General features: G+C 42.3%; 1 protein-coding gene across 2 annotated transcripts in view; it reads left to right on the forward strand.

Annotated features, from left to right (window-relative positions):
• The window catches only part of dyrk1b (dual-specificity tyrosine-(Y)-phosphorylation regulated kinase 1B), a 58,259-nt gene that overhangs the window by 30,331 nt on the left and 15,397 nt on the right, over positions 1-12,531 (forward strand). The window lies entirely within an intron of this gene.

A 12,531-nucleotide genomic window follows, 5' to 3' on the forward strand; every position in this document is an offset into this window, starting at 1 on the left:
AAACATATCTTCAGGCTTTGATTCTGTATTTTGGGTCAAGTTATTTAACGAGCTGCTTTTGCACCATGTAACTACATCATCACGCTGTTTGCTCCTCCTGTCATATGGAGGGCAGCTAGCTGAAATGTTGCAGCGATGCTTGGTGGAGTTGTGTTTGCACATCAGCAGCTGCCAGGATCTCTTCCTTGCACGCTGTCATAGCCAGGCTGTACTCGATAGTGTGTGTTTGAGTCACATGGTTTGTTACTTTTTTGCATATTTTTCCAAGTATTGTGAGATTGTTCAAGAAGCTCAGTTTTGATTGACTAAATGCTCACTGGAGACGGACACGTTTCTGTCTCTCAGTAATATCTTAGCTTGTGCCGTTGTGTGCGCTACGAAATGTAACTGGATGCCATTGCTTGCTATTATATTGTGTTTTGACATGTTTATATCACCTAAAATGTGTCCTGGTATTATGACAGGCGATATCTGACACACAATACAGAGGTACAAACAGGCCAGTGTCCTACAGAGAAAAGCTCAACACTTGGAGAGGCCATTTGGAAGTGAGGGCACGACTGCCCATAGACGAGGATCAAAGTTAACAAATTGAACTCAAGTCAAAATAATAAGCAGACTTTTGGAAAAGATGTGATTAGTGTTTAGGACAGTGTTTTAGCTTCCTCCCACAGTGCAGACATCTGTTAGCTTCATTGGTGATTCTAATCAACTGTACTCGTGAATGCAACGTGCATAAAGCACTGATGTGCGTGAGATTATTAACATGGGTAATGAGCTAAATGTGGCATGCAGTTAGTTTGAATGGTCAGACTACAAACGCACATAAATGAAATAACAATGTGTGCTTACAAAACTGGCACAACGTAAAACAGCCAAAATGAGCTAAAAACTTGGAGTGGAAGCGTCTTCCTTTAGTCTGTGTCAAACCGATCAGCACGGCCATGATGTTTACTGAGGCTGGGATGTCTGCTCAACTGTTGTTTGTGTTGGAAGTTCTCTGAAATCTTCCTGTGCAAATATCACCCACTTTACAACAATAAAAGAAATTCAGCCCATATTGAAACAAATTAAAATGACAGTGCAACAAGCAAAGTCACACCAGAAACTAACCAAACGTATTCTGAATAGGTCAAATCAAAAAACCTAAAGTTCTACGTTGCTAAGAGAGCAGTAGTAGAGGGGAGTCTGATGGGGGTGTACTAGACCACATTTCAAAGCATTTGTAACATTGTTTTTCAGTTTTAAAGCTAAATGAAATCAAATATTAATAAAACTGTGTTTTCCAATATAAATAGAAAAGTCTTTTGGCAGGTCAGTAGAACTCTGGAGCACCTGGTGCTCTCATGTTGGACACTGAATTACAATTCCCATTCATCCTGAGCATCTAACATCTTGTTTGCAGCAGCACAACATTTAGCATCACAGTGTAAGCTCTAGCTAATACGCTCACTTTTCTTTGTTGTAGCCTAACGTACTCTTTTAAAATTACTCATTCACTAATACACTTCAAGGTGCAGACACACACATGAAACCTACCTCATCTAGAAGATACAATGCTATCATCAAAGGGTTTGGTGGGTTTTTGACAGATGTGCATTAAACCATTAAAACATGTCCATGTCTGAAATGGAAATCCATGAGCAAAAAAACGACAACATCCTAGCTAGAAATGATTTTTCACTTTTATTGTATCATGTATGATTGTGTATTTTGTAACAATACTGAAGCATTACAAGGATGAAGTTACTTTATTGTTAAATTAAAGTCTTAATTAGTAATTTAATACGTTTGCTGGAAATTTCCAGGGCGAAATCCATCTAACCTGCTTTTGTGCTTACATTCAGCTAAGACTGTGTCACTATCATGCTGCTGCTGCTTATTTCAGTAGGTTCACGATTCAAACCTGGCAGTGTGTCATCAGTGACAGTAACTCATTACAAAATGAGTTATATTAATGTGCACTTGTAAATGCAAGCTGCACGCATCAATAAAACAAGTTGTTGCAAACTTTTCCTGAAAACTCGTGGTTTTATTTTGAGGCCATATGGCTCACACCTAATGTCCAGTGTCTTAATCAGGGTTCAAGGTTGCTCGTTAGTGTCTTTGTGTTGCTATTCGGCTGCACAGAGTGAAAGATTCTGAGTGTGCAGTGTGCCATTCCAGGGGATTGACAGCATAGTTGACGTGGGGAAAGGACAGAGTGTGGCTGCAGTAGACGCAGCTTTGTGTGCGTGTTAGAACTTCAGTCTTCTCCAGCCAGCTGAAGGACCAACAAGAGCAAAAGCAAGAGGAGCCCACAGAGTGTGTTTGTGACAGAAAACAACCTGCTGTCTGTCCTTTCTCCACAGGACTGACAACCATGCAGGTGCCTTTACTAAACTGCTGGGCCGTCAGTTAATATTCACATTGATTCATAGAGTCTCTGAAAACTACCAGAGGAGTGCAACACTATCCTTTCTAAACATACTCTTTCATTTGTTTTCCTTTGTTTTGCATGTTTTTTGCAGATGGAGCTAAAAAGCATCATCCAACACATGGATCCAAAATGAAAGACTAGGGTGCTCTGCCTTTTAGATTGAATCCTCATTTACCGTATTTTCACGACCACAAGGCGCACTGTACTAAAAGGCGCAGTCTCAGTTATGTGTGCCCTTACTGTATTTAACACACACATAAGGCGCACTGGATCATAGGGCGCATACAAGTACCGTATGAGTATTTAAAAATAAAGCGGGAGCAAACCTGAGTTCGGTACCTTACTCACATTTCTATTGCCGGTAATCGTCATCATCAACAACACACAAGCATACAAGTGTGCGTATTTAAAAATAAAGCAGGAGCAAAACAAAGTTTGGTACTCACGTTTTTATCATCAATCAAACCCATCGAAGTCCTCATCCTCTGTGTCTGAATTGAACAGCTGCGCTAAATCTCCATCAAACATGCCAGGTTCACTTTCTTCACTGTCAGAGTCACTTTCCGTGCCGTGCGGCTCCTCGGAAACGATGCCGGCTTTTGCGAAAGCTCGAACAACAGTGCCAGCAGACATGTTAGCCCAAGCATCTACAATCCATTGGCAAATTGTGGCGTAACTCGCCCGGCGCTGCCTTCCACTCTTAGTGAAACTGCGTGGAAAAAACCACCTGGTCTCCTTACATACACCTCCCTCAGCCAGTCTTTCATCATTTCCTCATCCATCCAGCCCTTTTCATTTGCCTTAATGATGATTTCTGCTGGAAACTTCTCTTTAGGCAAAGTCTTTCGCTTAAAAATCACCATAGGCGGCAGTTTCTGTCCATTAGCATGGCAGCCAAGCACAACAGTAAAAGAAGACTTTTCATACCCCGTTGTGCGTATCGCTACCGTGTTGGTCCCCTTCTTCTCCACAGTGTGACTCACCGGGATGTCAAAAGTGAGCGGGACCTCGTCCATGTTAGTGATGTGGCTGGGCTGGATGTTTTTGTCGCCGATGTGTTTGCTGCAGTAGGAGCGGAAGATGGCCAGCTTTTCCTTATAATCCGCTGGAAGTTGCTGCGCTACCGTAGTCCTGGTCCGGATGGAAAAATGGCACAGTTTCATAAAAAGTGAAAGTGAAACTGCTTTTAGCCGAATGGTGACCGTCGAAACGCTTCTCCCGCTCGCTCTTTGCTCGATGATCCACCGCTCGAGTCTTTCCTCCAACTCGAGCCACCTCGCCTTATGTCCGCGGAAACTCAGCTGCGTTTTCTTGACCTGCCGGAGCTTGTTTTCCAGCTTCCTCCATTTGCGAACCATCGATTCGTTAATCTTAAATTCTCTCGCCGCTGCTCGATTTCCATGTTCCTCCGCGTAGCTGATGGCCTTCAGTTTAAACTGTGCTTCGTAAGCGTGTCTCTTTGCCATTTTCATGGTTGTTAAAACAACAATGTCCTGCATAATGCACATACCTGTTCTTTTATACAGGTATGTGTGATTGTCCCGGTATATACGATCAACGCCCACACTTCACCCTTTAACGTTCTCATGGTGTTCTCTACTACGTCCTCCTTACAACACATAGGGCGCACTGCGCTATAGGGCGCGCCGCACTTTTTGAAGAAAATCTAAGACTTTTAAGTGCGCCTTATGGTCGTGAAAATACGGTAACTGATGTCGTCATAGTTTTGGTTTCTGTGTAAAATTCCTTGTTTGAAATTGTTGAAAAATAGTTTCTTGTCAATATCTTTTGATTGAAAAATGATCATTGGACTGGTGCTTTCATGAAAGCCTCACTGACCCAGTCACATTCATACATGCACTTTTCTGTCTAATGTTCACAAACACACTCATGTTCCAGCTGATGCATCTCGGGTCATCAGCTACCTTTTCAAACTCACTACATGCTGGTGCTTCTTGACTACAGTGCGCTGTTGTCCCAAACAACAGGTGCAGAGCGACTGTGTGGAACATTCCAAGGATTTCATGGACCTGTTTGCTCAGAGCAGTAGCTGTGTTTCTTTGTAATTATCTGTTGTGTATGGAGTGCCTGTAGGACTACTTCAGGAACCAGCTGTGTCACTTATGTAAAGCATTCACAGAATTGAAATCCATAACTCTTGTTGTGCTAGTGGCACACACAGTAGGTGTAACAGTCTGCCATCTGCTGGCATGTTACAGTTACAGTCACACAGCATCAACCTACAAATATGGCATTCCTAATAAACTCTAATGTCTGTGTTAAAAGCTTGGGACAGAGTGGATAACAGACTCAAGAATTAGCCCCATTTTCAAGTGCAAAATAAGTCTGTACAGACGGTGAGAGGCTCTTGTACCAGAGTAATGCATTAGCATTATTAGAGTGAACATTGGTGGTTAGAAAAGAAGCCCAGCGATATTGATGTATGGCCATCCACCTCAGACTTTATCATCTTTGTTCAGATGTGTGTGGCAGGTAGAGGACATTTCCTGGGTTTATTTATCATTTGCTTTCATCATAATTATTGCCACGTTTTAGAGGGGTTTTTGGGGGGGGGGCTGTAGCTCAGGAGGTAAAGCACATCATCTGCTAATCAGAAGGTTGGTGGTTCGATCCCTGGCTGCTCCAGTCTGCATCCCAAATATCCTTGGGAAGGATACTAAATCCAAGTTGCTGTCTGATGCATCCATCAGAGTATGAATGTCTGTGAATGGTAGATGGAAGGCACTCGCATAGAAAAAGGATTTTGTGGGAATGTCTGAGGCAAGTTGACTAAAGCAAATGCTCAGAGTAGAAAAGCGTTATTTGCAGTTCATTTACCAGATTTTTACACAAGCAAGAAATTTGTGGTTGTCATAGTGCAAACAAAAAAGGAGCCGTTTGCTCAACACACTTTAAATACAGCAACAGTACATGTGGTATGTTACTTCTCTGACAGCCAGTGTTGTGTGAACCAAGAGAAGGGGTCCCAGGTTTGAGTACACCTGGTCACTTTTCTCCATGTCATTCCCCTAACTCGCCCACCTTCCTGTCTGTGGAGAGAGAAACAGAAGTCCAGTTTCTGTAGGATGAAGCTGTGTGTGGTATGATGGATACCAAGAGAACATGAGCTGCTAGTTCCATGAGTTGCATGTCAGTCCTCCGTGTACAGGTACAACACATGTAGTGTTTTATTGTTGGATGTCATGTCAGCGTACAGTAGAGTTGAATAGATCTGACTCTACTCTGATCGCTGGCATGTGTGTATACACATTAATGGTAAAATGTTAAAGGTTTTACATCAAGACATCATAAAAATAATCTGGTCCTTGCTGATCAACATCAGCAGTGATCTCAGAGAAGCGGCTGTTGCTGCCCATCAGTCTGAAGGTGATGCAATGGCTCATTCAAAGCTCACCAGTTTCAATGAACTGAAGCAAAGCTGTATGAAGAGTGGACCAGAACTCCTCCACAATAATGTGAGAGACTGAAATCATACAACCTACTGAATCATAGGCTGGGATCCTTGATTTTATTTGTTTTTTTTGTAAACATTTGAACATTTTAAACCATTCAGCACCATCGGGCTGCAGCCGAGAGAGTAAAAACTAAGCTGTGCAAGTTAGAACATGCATTTAATGGGACCATCAGATTCTCCCATAGATTAATGATAAAGTTGTAATAATATTAAGAAGTCTGTTAATTCACACAAGTGACCTTTTTGCAGGCTTTCTTGCTGCCTTTAAATAGGCCACACTTTATTTATTTTTCCAGTCTTACTGACCAAAGCGATTCAAACACACATTCATACAGCGCTTTGAACACTACACTCCTGTACGTGCCATTCCTCATACACAGCTGTGTTAGCTGCATTCTGTATTATGTTTCTATGAGTGAAGTTTACTGTAAAATCACTCAGCTGCTGATACAGTTACCAGTGTAACTGGTCAGATGATGCCAATCCCAGCCCATTTAACATCACCTAGACCGTTAAACTGTGCGTTGACTTAAGGCGCCACAATTCATCGAGTAACACATTCATTATAAAAATCTTTGAGGCAAAACGTTTTGCTTCGATGCTTTTTTCAAAACATTGTGTTGTTATCTTTTCAGATTTAAAGTGAAATAAAATAAAATATTATATGAATACAACTTTTTTTGAATACAAAAATAACAGTTTTTTTAAGGCCAGTGAAACTGAGCCGCTGACCTGGGGCGGTGAACATTTAATTATTATGAATTATTAACATGTACACCTTAAGAACTTATTGTTTTCAGCAGCACAAAATTTAGCATCAAAGCTCAGAGTAAACCTCAGGATTCACATGTGCTCGCCTTTGTTCACTGCAGCCAGGTGTGCAGACACACAAACACAAGCCCTGCTGAGGACCAGGTTATTTTCTATTATTGTATCAAACCTTAGAAGGTGAAAGGTGGTGTCTTTGTGTTTGCCATAATGAGGAGGCCTTTCTTCACTGGGCTGTAGTGGGAACAGTGTTTGCTTTACACAACCAACTTGTTCTGACTGTGGTGTGTGTTGCTGTGCTGCCTGAGGTAACTCCTCTTTGTTTCTCTCATTATTGAAACAGCAGTCAGGAAAGGAATAGAAAAGATGGCTGTTTGAGATGCACTGAAGTCGTGAAGCGAGAAAGTGAGGGATGAATGAATGATGGATGGATAAGTAGGACAGAAGGGAGTGAGATTTGAGAAAGTAGGAAAGATGACGAGGAGAAGAGGGGGAGGAGAAAGCGGCTGGTAGGGTGGGTTGAGTTGCTAGGGGAGAGTATGTCAGAGTGTTGCTGAGAGCCAGGACTGCTATTGGAAGCTACTTGCTTAGCAGGGGAGAAGGAGAAGAGGAGAGAGAAGTAGCTAATGAGTATTGTAGCCTGGCTGCTGAGACAGCACTGGGTTTATTTATAGAGTGCTGGCCAGCCAGCCCTTAGATACCAACAGCGAATCAGCTGAGAGAGAAAGAACGCGCTTCAACCAATGGCAGAACAGGCGCGAGGGGGGGGCCGAGTGAGGAAGTGCTGTGACTGCCTCTCAGTCTCTTAAAGAGACTGTGCAGGTTTCTCAGTACTAGGCAGATATTCTCTCTCTCTCCCTCCAGGAGTGTCATGTTTGTAAGCAGGCCAGGACCTGGACCACAACAGTCCCACACTGAATCACTGTTTCTACCTCATCACACAAGCAAGCACACGCAGTTCAGCACAGAGCTTCGAAGCTACTCACAGCTTTCTAGGCCCTTCATCCAGCCGCACACCTCCGTTTACGTTCTCATTGAGCCATTTAGAAAACGATGAACAGAAGAGCTCTTCATATTGTGGATGGAAGGTGATAGTGGGGGCAAGCCTAGAATTGCAAGTTGTTTTTCCATGTTGACATGCTTGCCCTGATTAGAAATAGATATGGTGGATATACTTGAACCATGAAGCCATGAAATCTCTTTTACTTTGATGTAGTGAACGCTGGACTTTAAGCATGACTGCTGCTTTCCAAATTGTTGTTGTAAAGCGCTTTGAGTGCTCACATAGAGTAGAAAAGCACTAAATAAGAACCACTTGCCATTACCATGATGATCTAAACTGATGTTTGGCCTTTTCCATGAGGCCCACGATCAGCAGCTTTAGCTTTTCTGACCTGTATTCTCATCAGAGGATGGGCCAATCAACACTGGGCACCTCCACTAACAACATGTTGTTTCTTAAACTTAAACTAGTCAGCTCTCAGTACTTCCTGTGATTTGGAGTTAAAACTTTGCTTTCACCAGGTTCAGTTGAGTCTTAATCGTCTTCTAATATGCTAGCCACCTATCATCATTTCTGGTGCACTGCCTACTGTGTCTAATGCATCACAGTTTACACTTTGTAAAGAGGGATACAGATCCAGGCTCCATATTGAGATAAGTAATTCCAGTTGCATTCCCAAACAGTATTTCCATTTCTTACTTGCGGTAGCTTCCTATCACTGCACGCTTACTAGAGGAAGCAGTGCTTAAACAATGGAAAAAACACAAACTTTGTCCAAAAACCTCTCATGTTTAACTGTTTTCCACTTTTTCTTTGGTCATTTTAGCCTTTTTGACCAGGGTGAAGGGAGTATCTGCCATCAAACAAGAGGACAGCCGCATGTAGCTATGATGATGTTTGCTAGTTCACCTTACATGCATTAATGTAATAACGTGGTTAGCCTACTCAACGTAAATTACACACGAACAACATTAAGCTACTCACGCAGAGAAGAACGTCTGGTTACTACCGTTTATGTCAGAACCGGTGCCATCCCTACTTGTAAACGTTTGAGTTCATGGTAGCTCCTCTGTTTTTGTCGCTGGTGTGATTACATCACTGAAGTTTTCTGCTCCATTTTAGTTTCATCCCATTTTGTGTACCGAGTACTTTTTTCATTTGTATCTTAAGTAACAATATCGAATTATTATATTTAAGTAAATAAAATAAACACAGCAAAGGATGATTTTGACCATCAGTATTATTATATTCTCTTAAGTAAAAATCAGATGTTTTATACTCTACGTCAGATTCTGGCCAGTAGACCAGTGTTAGCTGTGCTGTCTGAATAATGAAGACAGTGCAGGGCAGAGCTTGACAACGCGGTCAAAATGCCTACTGTATGTAACGGATTTTTTCTAGTTTAGTTTAGGTGTAGGTGTATCATTTAAAAGACGTGCCTGTGCTGAAGAGGATGGCAGCAGCTACATCTCTGTTGGTTTGGCCTCTCGTTGACCTGATGTGAACATTCTTGAATGGTTTCGACCTGATTATCTACAGAGCACCGTGTGGAGTTGCGTGTCACCTGAAGGAGGCAAAGACCCGAGAATTTCTAATTTGATCCCATTTTTAGTGACTCTGCGTAGTGAGTGGCCTTATTTTTAACCACATATCTAAATAACACTTTTCTATTTTGGTTTTGGTATTTGCCAGCTGGCAGAAGGGAGACATGTTGGAGCGCTTCTTATTGCGTCTCTCATCCTGAGAATAGTAAGAAGAGCAACCTTTATCACTCATCTCATTCTTGTGACTTAACTGGAGGAAGAAACATGGTCAGCAGCTGGGCCACTCCCTGTTTATTCTAAAACCGTCATTAATTATGTAAAAGGACCGGGAGTATTATAAGTCACACGTCCTGTTTTGGTAGCTAGTTGACTTACTGTGCTATGTTGAGTAGGTTCATGGCCGAGCTGAAGACACTTAAACTGTGATATTTAAATAAAAGGGTCGCTCAGCAAATGTATTTTTACCTGACCTTTCTATGAGGCTCACGGAGTCAGACACAAGACACAACGTCCTGATAGATCTATTGTTCTGATCGGGTGTTTGTATGAATTGAATTGTTGCTCTGGGTCTGAGCCTTAAATGCATAACTAGAAGGATGAACAGAAATGAAATGAATATGAAAATGGCACCAGTGCACTTGGTTTGCACTTCCAAACACCTGTTTGTTGCTTGGCCAGAGAAGCAGACGTACTTTGCATACTGTTGGCAACACCTACAATAACTGTTCAAAAGGACTGATGCAAAATGCAAAAGGTGTGCAGAAATTATTTATTATTATTAGGGAGAGAGATTGAGGGGGAAAGATGTGTAGCAGGTGACCAAGGACAGAAATGGAAAAGTCCAAAAAAGTTCAGAAGTGGGCTGAGAAGATGGACAGAGTGGACAGAGGAGCTGATGAATGTAGAAAATGGGGAAGCCAGGGCAGCTATGAAATGTGGAAAGGCGATTGGTCCAAATTGCATACCTGTGGAGGTGTTTGGGATAAATATTGCTTAACACAATCCTGGAGAGCGAGATATTTAAATAAAAGGTGGCAGTCTTCATGAACAACCATGATGTCCGGAGCTTTTAAGAAAAGAGGCGATGATCAGTGAGCAGCAGCATGGCTTGATGCTGAGAACTACAGATGTGATGTTTGCATTGGGAATATTAATGCAGAGCTATAGAAGAGGTCTGAAGGAGCTTCACTGTGTCTGTGTGAGGAACTGTTGTACTGCATGAGGAGTGGCAGAGAAGATTGTGAGGGTGGTGCAGGACATGTATGAGGACAGTGGTGAGGTGTGCAAAACGAGTGACATATGGGTTCGAGGTGGGGGTGGAATTACATCAGAGATCTCCTCTAAGCCTCTTCTAGTTTGCAGTGGTCATGGACTGGATGGACTGATGGTTTGTGCAGTGGGTATACTGGACAAAGGATGTTGAAGATAATGTTCGTTTGTGCTCCATTTCAAGAGCTCATTAGAACGTGTGCAGCGTTTCATGATGTGCACGCAAGGGAGGATCTTCCCTCGAACATGGCTTAAGTGACAACATTAGGCTTGTAGCTATTGACTGTTTCAGCAATCGAGTATTCCCATGTTTAACTGAGTAATTGGGTAAGAAATATTTTTGGTGCATGCCAGAGAACAAACTAAGCCATCGAGTCCGAGGAATCGTCTGTAGGCCTCCGAGACAGGATGGTGTGGAGGCACAGGTCTGAGGGTGGAGACAGCAACGCTGGAGCTCCCAGTGAGCACGGAGGGCTCCAGCTTTGTTACATGGAAGAAGTCTGAGCACTTCATTAGTCGTGGACGCCTGCAACGAGCTGGAGTTGAGTTTGTCATGCAGATAATCAAAGAACCCTGTAATGCAAGTAACAACATAATTGTAACTGTAATCTGATTACTAAATTTAATACAGTAAAACATTACATTACTGTGTTGCTGAAAAATGTAAAACAGCACTGTAACTGTGTTTTACCTGGGATCACGGTTTTGCTCACACAGCTGAAGAGACCATTTAAAATGGTTCTTTCCTCAGCTGTCTTTATGTGCACACACTGTCCAGCTTCGGGTTTTTTACATGCAGGTCTGTTAAGTATCAAACAAAACACTCTGGGAATGGTCAGGTATAAGGACTGGACTAAGATGAGACCGTGTCCAGAGAAAGACCTTCAGAAAAGCTGGAGAACTATTTCTCAAGGCTACTTTAAAACAACAAGAACGTCGATATATAGAAATGACAGTCTCAGCCAAATATGGACTCTGACCATGAAGTAACACATGCAATCAGGAGAAAAGGCTGATTACGTGTGGAAAAGACCAATCTAGGGGTGTGGCAGATTATCCAGTTAGGTGGTTGCTTTAGCTATGCAGCAGCTGTAAACGAGGGTTGCAACTAACGATTATGTTGATAGTCAGCTAATCTGCCTAATTGTTCTTGGATCGGTCGATTAGTCAACTGTAACCTCCTGTTGTAGGCTGCCCCCCTGTAAATATCGCCCTGTTGTCTCATCCCACAGCAAATTAATTATTAGGTAATACAAATCAAAGCGCGAGTAGTACTTAAACAAAAGTAATGTGCAGATAGGAAACTATGGATGTTCTGTTCTTAAGTTCAAACTTCAACTTAAAAATTTAAATATAATTTTTTGTCCAGTTTCCAAAGTTCACAGATGATTCCGGTCGTGAATTCACAACTGCAGCGTTCCCAGCTGCTGATAACCATGTGTGAGATGACTTGGTGCATGAGCCTCTTTACAGGACAAACCCATCTGTACGCCTCCAGAAGGTGTAGTGTTCAACACCAATTAAATTGCTTAACTGATTATATATATAATTAATTAATGATATAGGCCGACCCACAGATTAACAAGCTAACGTGAGGTGGAAGAGGTTTGCTATTCAGAATCAAGCAGAGAAGAACAAAACCTCAGATGAAATGACCGTACACAAACATGAAGGTGTCAGCGTGAGCGTTCAGAGCTGATGCTCCAGCGTGCCGTGTTTAAATGCTCGTGCGCTGCAGCAGCGTGCACAGTCACGTAGTTTTTGGGAAATCCTTTTTCTTCCTCCTGTTTGGCGGTTCGCAGACGATACAGGCGATACTGCCCCACGGCTTCCTGTAGTGTAACTGCAGTCACAAAAACACATTCACCTGGTTTTAAGTATGACATCATAGATTATGGTGACGAATCGTAGCAGCCTACTGTAGACATAGTCTTGTGAGGTTTTTTCCACTGGTTCAGATACACGTCCTTGTCTGATGGTGTAAAAAGTTTCACACATAATATTTGGACTTGGTCCAGTTAGAAGCTTCAGAGTTTAAAATCTCTGTTGTGAG

This window comes from Rhamphochromis sp. 'chilingali', assembly GCF_963969265.1.
Source record: "Rhamphochromis sp. 'chilingali' genome assembly, chromosome: 11".
Lineage (NCBI taxonomy): Eukaryota > Metazoa > Chordata > Actinopteri > Cichliformes > Cichlidae > Rhamphochromis > Rhamphochromis sp. 'chilingali'.